At 36.7% G+C, this 12,500-nt stretch overlaps 1 protein-coding gene across 2 annotated transcripts in view; it reads left to right on the top strand.

Annotated features, from left to right (window-relative positions):
* LOC144980535 (uncharacterized) overlaps positions 1-12,500 on the top strand; it is an 84,342-nt gene that overhangs the window by 41,703 nt on the left and 30,139 nt on the right. The gene's annotated exons all lie outside the window — the stretch shown is intronic.

Raw genomic sequence — 12,500 nt, 5'->3', positions numbered from 1 at the left:
AAGCATTCACAGACAACCCCAAAAAAAACAAACAAACAAATAAATAAACATCAAAAAACAAAACAAAAATAATATTCAAACAACAAAAAACAAACAAACAAATAAACAAAACAACCCCCAATAAAAATGAATACGAAACAAAACAAGAAACTCGCACAAAGAACCAACCCCCCCCCCCCCCAAATACAAAAAAAAAAAACAACAAAAAAAAAAAACAAAAAACAAAACAAAACAAAACATCCCAACCCCCCCCCCCCCCCCCCCCCCCAACAAAACAAGCTATTATATGCGTCCATTAAAAAGCATAACACGATGGACCTGACTGAGACAGTTCGTCAATGATAGCTTTCCAAAGCAATCGGAATCGATCCTGGATTCGGTGAGATGCTTTTTCTGACCACCTTCCGCCCCCACCCCGTACCTGGTCCTGATGGTTGGGTGGCTTGGTCTGTTAGATCTTTTTGGATGTGCATTGTGATAGATAGAATAGCGTCCTATTTAAGGGGTTCCAAGCAATTGCTACTGTCCGTTAAATGCTACAGAAGGCAGGATCTACTCCGATACCATGGGCCGAATTATTATCAGGGCATACTAGTAGTTTTTGCGAATGTGGTACATGCATATCATGGTAATTGTTTACAATATTCTTTTTGTTTATTATTTATTAGGGGGATTTCTTTTTTTTTTTTTTAAACATATAGAAAGAATGTGGAATATAATGGAATTCAACACTATGTATTATGGAAGACCTGTCAGCGTGTAAGATCACAATCAGAGTCTCTTTTCGTTTATGTGCGCCAGAACACCACAGAATGTCCTTCATCTGTCTTATTCATAATCGTGTCTTTGCAAATGTATAAGTACTGTCTGTCGTTTTGAGCATTATTTCTTTGAACATTTTATACGGCAATTTTTTCTCTATAGGGCATATTATTATATAAATTTAGCTCATGTTTGAAGCGCTTCACACTAATAGATTACATATTTGACATTATTGATGGCACAATGCCTGTCCCTCCCTTCCTCTAACCATATATATTGATTGAGTACATGTCTTAAAGCAGTTTGAATGTTAGTAGAAAGTCAGATCACTTATGATGTATGAAATATAGAATTGGTTCCTTATGGCATCCTTGGGGAATAAATGAAGCATTGTGAAACACAATGAGAAGGGTGATTCCGTAGAAATGCTCTATTCTAATGTTCGAATTAATTAATTTGAAATATCAAGTTCAAGTTAAAATTTTGCCAAAGGCTATTTATCAAGAAAATCATGAATTAAGTCAGATTTTCTAATTTGCAAACGAAAGCAAAGTAAAATCAGTAACATAGTGTAGATAAACATCATAGATAATATTAATCACACCAAAAGTAAAAAGATAGTTACCAAACAATTAAAAAAGAATTACCCATACATGTGGTGAAATATACGGTAAAACCTTTAGGGTAAATTCGGTCATTGGTGCCTACCGTAAGGTCTGGAAACCACCGAAGACGTAACAGCCGGTTGTTGGGTGACTCATTTCTCATAATGGTGTCCCCTCAGTGTATTCTGTCAAGGTTGATATCAGTAATCAGATCAAGGACCTCTGACTCATCATGTGGGTCAATGCAGTACAGGAAGTAAAAAACAAGACATTTAACACACACACACACACATACACACGCACTCTCTCTCATTTAACACACACACACACACACACGTTCAGAGAGAGAGAGAGAGAGAGAGAGAGAGAGAGAGAGAGAGAGAGAGAGAGAGAGAGAGAGAGAGAGAGAGAGAGAGAGAATAACATTCAATGAAACGCATCCGGTCTCATCAGAATTTCTGATGTATAAGATCGAATGATCGCATGTTTCTATCTAGAGCGGATTCGAATAATAGCCGATAGAATGGTTGACACTGCAAAATGCTGTTGACTTTAACATACTTAAGTTTGCATGAATCGTTACAGAGTATGGAGTTTTGTACGGGCTTTAAAATACTCTTATTGGAAATCAGGAGATTGAGAAATTTGTATTTTCTCCTCATTCATTCTCATTCTCCTTAACCATTTTCCTCCTCGCCTTCTCTCTCTCCCCCCCCCCCCAACTCCATTCCTCCTTTTAATCCTCTCCCTTTCCTTGTCCCTGGATCCCTCATTCGTTGTTGTTTTTCTTCCTCGATCTCCTTTTCTCCTCATCTCCATTTCATTCGCTTTCTCTGCCTTTTCCTCCGCATTCTCTTCCTCTAACTTCTACTGACTTTTTCTTCACTCTATCAATACATAAATTCCCATCTCCCAGCCACCAACATCACTCACTACCACCATTATTATTATTGTTACCATTCATCAGATTCTTATTCTATCATTTTTCACATAGAGGGATTATTGATGCTATGTGCTCAGTTTAAAAACATATAACATTTTCCAGTCGGATATAACTTACCAACACACAAAACAATGTGTAACCTGATATTATTTTATATTATACGTTTATAGTCTGATTAATACAATTAAGTGAGAATTACTCATAAAATGGCTGACTAAAACATTAATATAAAGAGCTCAGTGACGTCAGTTCGTTCTATCTATAAACACAATCACCACTGCCAAACTTCCTTTTAACGATAAACGTTACACTCTACTATGGTGTGTATTAGATGATCATTGAATTCACTTCCTTGTTCTCGTATTCAGGCAAAGCATAATGCAAATTATATTCCACCAGTCTGCAACTGCAGTAAAACCCTGATATAACGTTATATTGATTCGGTTTTAAGGATAAGTGGGCTATCCACTTCATAAAAAGGTTTTCTAAACTTTACTCGGACGTCATTTTACTACATTAGACCTCATTTATTTAAAGACCATTCTTTTTTTCTTCTTTTTCTTAATTCAAAAGGATAAACATGAAACATTGACATTGTATTATGATTGAAGTTTGGCCTGGCCAATAAAAAGAAATATAGAAAGAGAACAAATGAGTGGAAAACTTATAGGGCTTGTCCCTAACCAGCTAACTGCCGTCCTCTGGAAAAAAAACTCGTATTTAATCATTTGTCCATAAAACTCGTCCTTCAAATATCGATGACCCTCATTTTGACAAAAACTCTCAAACCTGGTTACTTCGCGAAGTGGCCCATCTCTTCAAATGAAATGAAAATTGAGTTTGAAATCAACATGATCAGAATCTGGGAAATTTAAGATTTTTGAAGTTTAAGAAACAAAATACATTCTCCTCAAGGAATACTTTATTTTGTCTGGAATTTGATGTCAAGCTTAAAAATCGATTTTAAGCATCAGAACACCCGGGCATGGTAACGATTGATCACAATAAATATCGGTCGATTGAAATGATCATGAATTAGTCAAACAATCTGAAGCCTGAGACTTCCGTCACAGTTTTAAGACTTTTTGACAAATTGAGAGTCATTTTAATATTTAACGTAAAGAGTTTTGTATCCAAAATGAGATAATATACAAAGTGCATTGTCGGTGCAGCAGGGTTTTGGTTTCTATGAGTTTGACTGTAAAATACACCGGGGCTCGTCGATGATTGTTTATTGAATCTGAGATAATATCTGATAAGCACATTAACATTCCGGTTCCCTATCACTGGGTTTGATGTTTACAAACGTGACGACTATTTATTTATTGGGATCGAGTCGCCCCATCTTTTATCACAGGTTCTGGCAGGGCGTTAAGTTAGCTTGACACGCGATTCAGTCCGACAGCCTATTGTTTACAATTGAGCATAATGCATTAACCGATGTGGTTGGCCGCCTATATCTGCTTACAAGCAATTAAACAAATGACAATAAAAGTGGTAATAATTTATTGTTTTTATGATAATGATAATAATACGGCTATAATAATAATGATAATAGGATGATCATTATGGCCATGATCATGAAAATGATTATGATGACGATGATGATGATGATGATAATAATGATAATAATAATAATAATAATAATAATAATAATAATAATAATAATAATAATAATAATAATAATAATAATAATAATAATAATAATAATAATAATAATAATAATAATAATAAGAGAGGATGGAGAGGAATGTGTGTGAATGTGTGCCTGTGTGTATGTGGGTAAATGAAATCTTTTTGTTATTGCTTTGCTATCAAAATTATAGTCAGATTTTTAATAAGTGGCGCGTCTTTTTCTTCTTTTTCTAAGCTGTTCCTCAATGCACAGCTGCAAAAAATTGTATGAACCTCTGAATCAATTTGTCTTAATTTAAAAAAATATGTTTTCATGCATTTTAAAACACTAGGAAAATATGTACACATGTTCAACAACAACAACAACAACAACAACAACAACAACAACAACAACAACAACAACAATAACAAACAACATTCATTGTTTATTTGAAAACTTTGAGTATATAATCACTATTTCAAATGATTTTAGGCTAAAGATTTCATACCAGTCTTAGGTAATTGCGACATGATGTTGATAATGCATTAAATCATAAATTCAAAATTGGATGCAATCTACATAAGTTGTAACGTGAAAACATTTTAAGCGCTTTGCTTTTATTTGACGTGAACTCAAAATCACTAGCCGGAACTAGATCTGCCGTGTCAGCATGAGGTTTTTTGGAAAAGCAATGAATTCATCTCAGACTTTGTGGTGCGTAACTTGTTTACATATTTAACAGCGTAAGATCTCTAATTTTAAAGCAGTTTTTTCATAGTTTGTACAGAAGAAAACTTTTTGATATGGCATCAATAAGATCCAAAGTCTTTATTCAGTAAAGACAAATTGGTTCGGAGGTTGACACAAATTTTTACAACCTTTGAAAGAGGGACAGCTGAGAAAAACTAGAAAAACACGTGCCATAAATAAAAAAATCTGACTACAGTGACTTTACAGAAAACTACCAAGCGTGCACACTTACACCTACAAGTAACTCTCTACTATTGGTGCTACGCGTTTAGGTAAAATACTCATAATATCTCAGCCGGATGAAACGTACAAACACACCAAACTATGTGTAACCTTGAGCGTTTATTGATGCTATGCGTTTAGCAAAAATGCTTATAACATCCGTCCGCCGGATATAATGTACCAATACACACAACTATGTGTAACCTTGAACATTAATAGTCTTGATTGATAGAATTTATTGAGAGCTACTCTTAAAATTGGCTGGCTAAAAACAATAACAAAGAGCACAGTGACGTCAACTTCCTTCCATCTATAGTATGATGGATATAAGTAAATTAGAAGTCTTCACCGAGATAGCTCTAAAAAAACAATAACAAACAACTGATTGACGTCAAAACCCTTCCTTCTATTCCTTCGTCATAACCACATGAACAGAAATGTGTCTTAGCTATCAGGTCCTTCTGTTTTTTATCATGTTATCATTCCGCCTCCTAATGATATTTATTTTCTCCATTTTTGCTTTTAAAACAAGCTTTCTACACATGGGTGTAATCATAACAGCCAATTTTAGCATCTTGTCCCGGTACTATATCTGCCTTCTCTATCCCAGTTTTTTTTTCTTCTTTATGATGCTTGATTTGATTCACCAGTTGTCTGAACGATATGGCCGGCAATGATGTAAACCTAACAGATGAGTACGTCCCTCAAGTATGGTATTTGTTTGTTTCGTTTAAGAGAGTCATTAGGATTATCCGACATAGGGTAAAGAAGAACCTGTTTTTGTAATGTTGCCAGTAGGTAAAGCTAGGGAGAAAAGTTATTGTCGTTAGCAATGCTATTGTAATTTGTTAATGCTAATGATAATGAGGTTGATGCCGAAGAGGAGGTGGAAGTCGAGGAGTAGAAGCTGGAAGGAGAAGAAGAGGAAGAAGAGGAGGAGGAGGATTGGCGGAGGAGAGAGGAGGTGGTGGAGGAGGAAAAACATTTGACAACGAAAAATATGATGATGATGGGGAGGAGAATGACGGGGGCGATGATGATAGTGTTAAAATTTATGATAAAGCCGACTTTGACAATTTTTAAATTGTAAAAAGAAAAAAAAAAGAAAAAAAATGGAAAACGTGCAGTCTGTGTTATGAAGGGTTATGCGAGTTACAATATGTAACCCTTTGCAACCAATTACTGTAAATGTTTTCACTTAGCCAATCATCTCACCTGGAGTCAGATTAGACATTCACTCCCCGAAACTAGAAAGACTGTTTCCCTCGAAGAAAAATCTAGGCGAATGAAAACATCGAATCCTTACTGATAACAGTTATAGTTTCTTCTTTTTCTGACATTAACTCTTATTTTATAAAAAGTAACAACAAAAACGATGTGTAAAGTATTAAGGCTTTTAGATATTAGAATTATTTCATGGTTTTTGATTTTATGATTTTTTTTGTGTGCTTATTTTTTCGCGCGCGCAATGTTTAAATTTGTTTGTCAAATTGTTGCAAGGTCATAGACGTCTTATTGCATTAGAGTGTTGAAAGACAATTTATGCTTTTTTCATCACATTTCATGTTATGAACAAGGCGATAATCCGTTCTTAATTCCGTATAGACCCTCTCTACTGTCTATTATATAACAGAATTGGGCCTTTTTAAATCGAAGATCTTAAGACACATCGGGCCATAAGGAGCTTTCATGGTTCTCTGTCATGCACGGGATCAAGTTTCACTTCATGGTCGTCTTTCCACCTTTTATTTCGTTGGACAGTTCTGTAATTTTGGGCTCCCAAATTTCGTTTATTTTTCTTCTGATGCTTCCAGTGTGATATTCACTTTGTTGTAATCTATTCGTCGTTTCGACGACAAGAATGTAAAAAATATGAAAATGTCAACATAAATCACACAATCTATCTGGTTGATTTACTTTCGAGGTGATTTATTATCTCCTGATGGAGCCCCATGCTTTTACAAAATAATCTATTCTTCCGCTTTGGTCAGAGAAAGTACAACTCATAATGTTATCGAAAGATTCAGATAGCCCTCGACGCGTCAAGAAGTCTTTATCCCAAGACCATATTTTTTTTTCAGGTTTGGTTATTTTTGATACTTCGAGGGTCATTTAGACTTGGTATATTTAATTATAATAAGTACTAGTTCACTGATCGAAATTTAAAAAAAAAGTGATTTGTCAGTGTACGGTAAAAATATGGTTTGGCTGAAAATATACTGCAACGCACAGAAATGGTAATTCCAAAGCTCAGCGCTGAGCAGGCGTGAGACACCTTTTGTGTAGTGGTTGTGGAGAAGACAGAGAATACAGCGTTGTCGAAGATTTGGAGTGCACCCTATATACAGATCAAAAAGGCAACATGGAGCATACTATCACTTGAAACCTGACTTGTTCAAACACAAAGTGACATTCGTGGATTATTTGCGAATGACACCTGAGAAGTACAAAGGTTTTTTAGATTTGTGTGCTACAGATCTGGAGAAATACACGCATTTCAAACAAACAATTTGGACATAAATAGACCGAGTGCTGTTTGGGTCATCATGACTCCTCACGTCTAGTCGTGTCAATGAAATCACCGATAGGAAATAAAGAGGGCACAACTTTTTTCGCAGCGCACTTCCGTTGTACTTGGTAGTATATTTTCAGCCTAAGGGTGGAGGAGAGCGTTTTCAATGCGAAAACACCAGCGGCTAGATGTGGTCCATCTGTTAATCACGATTTTTTTCTTTCCATTTTTGTTGTTGTATTTTAGATGGGATAAAGGGGCAGATAAGTATTTTACCCAAAAACTGAAGAAAACTAGTGGCAGGGCTATGATTTTTAACTTTTTACAACTTAGAAACAATCAAGGGCGAAGAGCATAGAATTAAACGAATGAGAATACGTACGAAGCCTAAAAAGTGTCCACCAATGAAAGCATTCAGCGCCATTTTGTTGTTGGCTGAGAATGTAGTAATAACCATTCATTCGGTATCTATGTCAACATAACGACACAAGAAAAACAACAAACAATATCAAAATCCACAATAAAATGTTTCAGAACTGTTGCGTATATTTATGGCACAACGAAGCTGTCAAAAAATGAAGTTAGAGAATGTGTGTAATCATGTATTATAATAACCTGTAATGTGTTTTCCAACCACCACATCATCTACTACTACAACCACCACCACAATATCATCACTAACACTACTACTACAACCACCAGCCCCACATCATTATCACTACCACTACTACTACACCACCACCAGCACATCATCATCACTACCACTACTACAATCACCACAACCACATCGTCATCACTACCACTATTACTGCAACCACCACCACCATATCATCATCATTACCACTACTACCACAACCACCACCACCACTACTACTACAACCACCACCACATCACTACCTCAACTACTACAACCACAACCACAATAGCATCACTACCACTACTACTACAACCACCACAACCACATCGTCATCACGACCACTACTACTACAACCACCACCATATCATTACCATTACCACTACTACTACAACCACCACTACCACCATATCATTACCATTACCACTACTACTGCAACCACCACTACCAACATATCATCACCATTACAACTACTACTACAACCACCACCACCACATCATCATCACTACCACTACTACTACAACCACCACCACATCATCATCACTATCACTACTACTACAACTACAACAACCACCACATTATCATCACTACCACTACTACTACTGCAACCACCACCACCATATCATCATCATTGAAATATTTTTGTTTTAAATTGAGCTTTATATAGTGCAATATCTACTAAATGTGCTCAAAGCACTTTACAAGGGGTCCCTGGTCAACATTTAACATGCAGGACGGGGCATGACGCCTGTTAGGCGATATTACAATTTTTCGGACAAAGACAACTCTGTTAACGGCCAGGTACTCATTTTACACCTGAGTACGGTGAGAGAATGTGAGTAAAGAGCCTTTTCCAAGGACTCAACTATGCGCCGAGCGCGAGGCTCGAACCCAGGACCTTCCGATCCGGAAGCGAGTGTCATACTACTAGACCACATAGCCGCATCATTACCACTACTACTACAAACACCACCACCACATCATCATCACGACCACTACTACTACAACCACCACCACCACCATATCATTACCATTACCACTACTACTACAACCACCACCACATCATCATCACTACCACTACTACTACAACTACAATCATCACCACCACCACATCATCATCACTATTACTACTACAACTACAACCACCACCAACACCACATCACCTCACTAACACTCAGTACTACAATCACTACCATTAGGTTTTGGAGCTTTACTTCATTTGAAATAAGGAAACTTCGGAATTGTATTTGGCATTGTGTTTATATATCATAATATAATTCTAATCAGTTATCTATTTAGAACTAGATACTATACAATATGTATGCCAAATACCACCCCAATTCCCCTTTCTTGTGTGCGGGAATTCCTCTTTCGGCATTGAAATTGAGTGTGAGAGAGTCATCACTGCACACATAAACAACAGAAACAATTTAAAAACAAGACTATGACACGCAACCACTCACACACGAGGCTATACTATTTATCCTTTTCTCTATATAGAATAGGACAAGACAAACAATAGCTTGACTCTCGCTACACTTCGCATTGATGTTTGTCGTCTCACGAGTTCAACTCTCGGTCGACCTGTCAATATTCCTTTTTGCCTCGGACGTAATCATTAATAGAATGTTGTGTGGTTTTGACCGTGAAGAAAACCTTAAGAAGTCACATTTATATCATTTTAGAGAGATCGTTTTGAATAATTTTGAGTTAAACGAGCGAGCAGCAACTTGTTTTCATGAACGGCCGATCAGCGCTTGTTTACTATAGTAACGCGATTCCCAGCCAACATCAAAATGGCGGATATTTTTCTCATCGAGGCCGCTGGTTGGTTAACCAATAAGAGCACCGTACGGTTTCCATTGGGTAAATTCCTTGGCGAAGAGTCAATTAAGAATGTATTGTTCCAGAAATGATGTATTGCTTTTTGAGGTATAGTTTCTTCCCAACAACCATTTTAAAATCCATACATGTAGTCTACCATATTAGCTTGAGCGGCACTCAGGAATAAAATGAGTACCTCGCGAGGTCTTTGGTTTGATCGTTTTTGCCAAGATGAGGGTAATTTAAATCGATCGATATTTGAAGGAGGAATTTTTTAAATACGAGTTTTTCCATCCAGAGTACGCCAGTTGACTGGTTAATCGGCATGTTGGAAGCCAATGAGTATTTGTGTCGCTGTATTTTTTCAAAGCTCTCCATCTACGTGCACATTGTATTCATGATGTAGGTCACTGTGCACTTGTCGTAAATATCAAATTACGGTGGCTTTTCAAAGGCCTTGGGATCAGGGAAGACGAGGGATAATTAGATGACCGTGAGGTCATTTGGGAAAGACATCATAGGGATCCACCGAATTGGGTCAGCTCGTTGAAATTTTCCAGGCTTGGACCATTCCTATTTAATGTAGGACTAAGACGTAGGGCTTTGGCTATTGGTAGAGATGGGGAATATGGGGTAGTGGATGCCAAGAATTACACGGAGAATTGCTGATCCGTCATCATTACTGCCTTCGCCCATGTCGTTATTGAATTCAAAGAAGTCTTAGGTGTGACACTCTTTGGCAATTTTTGAGTCATATTAAACCATCGATATGTGAAGAAAAAGCATGTTGTTCATTTTTTAAAAAGGTTTCATAAAGTGAACGGCATTATTGCAAAAATAAACTTAGAACAAAATTCTTCTCGAACCAAACTGTCATAGAGCGGCTTCTAGGCAAGCATTTTTTGTATGGTCCAAGGCAATGTTTGAACTTAGGCAATAGATAGTATGCGCTTGGCTAAGAAGCTCACAAAATTGCCACCCGGAAATATAACGGACCAACACACAAAACTATGTGTAACCTTGAACTTTTATAGTCTGGTTCATACAGTCTAGTGAGCATTACTCATAAACGTGGATGTCAAAAAAATAATAATAATAATAAAAAAAAACAATAACAAAGACCTGAGTGATGTCTATTTATAGAAAGGGTTCAGCTTTGACACCACCCGACTCGGCTCCAACTAAAATTTCATTTTGCGAAATTTTAAAGAGTAGGCACAGGTAGATATAACAGTAAAATAGGAAAAGATGTCTCAGAAACAGTGCCAGACAAAGTAGGAAAAAATCATCCCAAAAAATCAGCCCAAAAAATCAGCCTGCCTGGTCTGGGGATCGAACCTCCTGATATTCGATCCAACGTGCTGTTATTTGACCACAGAGGTTTCCCTCATCAAAGAAGTTTCAGGTTTGAGACTTTTGACGACCGTGAGTTTTATCGATCAACACTAAAAGTAACAGTTTTCTGCGTTTTGACAGAGCAATGCTGATGATGAGAGAAAGTTGAAGGCATGGTATGAATACCACCATAAGGTCACCATTCAATTGGTGCTCTAAGTCTATATTATTATTTTGCATTCAAAAGCACCCGGAAGAATGACTGATTGGACTATCCACCTGTCAGGCAAGGCCATTTTCCCATCAATAATTTGCGGTAATAACGGATGCTGCGGCTGTATTTATTACGCCTTGCTGCCCACTGGCACTGGCAATTCACGCACATTACGATTCCAAGTCTTGGCTCATGCTAGATATAAGAATAATGGAGGACCTTGGCTGTAAAGTTATGCAACTGTCTTAAGCATTTCAGTATGTGTATTATCATGGTTTTTGACATTATGGCCCTCATTCCCTTTCAATGCAAAATTTGCAGTGACCTTGGTTTCTGTAAATTATGATGATTATGAATGGATCAATACAGTAAATTCCCCAGGTAGCGACAACCCATCATTTCATCCACATGATGTCACTCACTCACTCCCACCCCCCTCTTAATCTCTCTCATTCTCTCTCACTCACTCTGGATGCATTAAATGTTTTTAAAAATGAAAATAACTCTAAGTAGCCAAAATTATGCATTTTTTAAAGGTTAAGAATAAAATATTCAAATTATTGAAAGAGGTCCATCCAAAATAGTCCAAGATCGTGATATACAATAATAATGAACTCTCCATCGGTATAGCTATATCGTTTTAAAAGAGAAGTTATATTTTTAAAGATATATTTGCCCTTGCATGATTTGCGTAATATAGATAGATAGTCATAAATTATAAATATTAGATGTAAAATGCCCCCGTGGTTACCCCCGAAGGATTATGACAGTAACTATATCATTTATATTAGAAGACGGTGCATGATGCATATTTCATCACTTGACGCTTTCTTGGTGTTCAGTCTAACCCGTTCGACATGCTTTTTAGAAAGTAGACACAGTTAATAGAAAATGAATGAACATTTTTGCTATATACCCGTATATGAAACAATGAAAAGAATAAAACAATATCAGATCTGAATCAATAAATAAATGACCTGACCTGGTTTTCCTTGACAGTTGAAAGATCAAAGGTTCGAAGTTGTACAAATAATAATGCATACGGATATCTCTAAAACATTGTTCATCGTGTTTTTTATTGTTT

This window comes from Berghia stephanieae, chromosome 1 (assembly GCF_034508935.2).
Source record: "Berghia stephanieae isolate SIO BIC M18660-M18661 chromosome 1, UCSD_Bste_1.3, whole genome shotgun sequence".
NCBI lineage: Eukaryota > Metazoa > Mollusca > Gastropoda > Nudibranchia > Aeolidiidae > Berghia > Berghia stephanieae.
The sequence above is the reverse complement of the archived record's forward strand: the minus strand, read 5'-3'. Positions and strand labels throughout refer to the sequence as shown.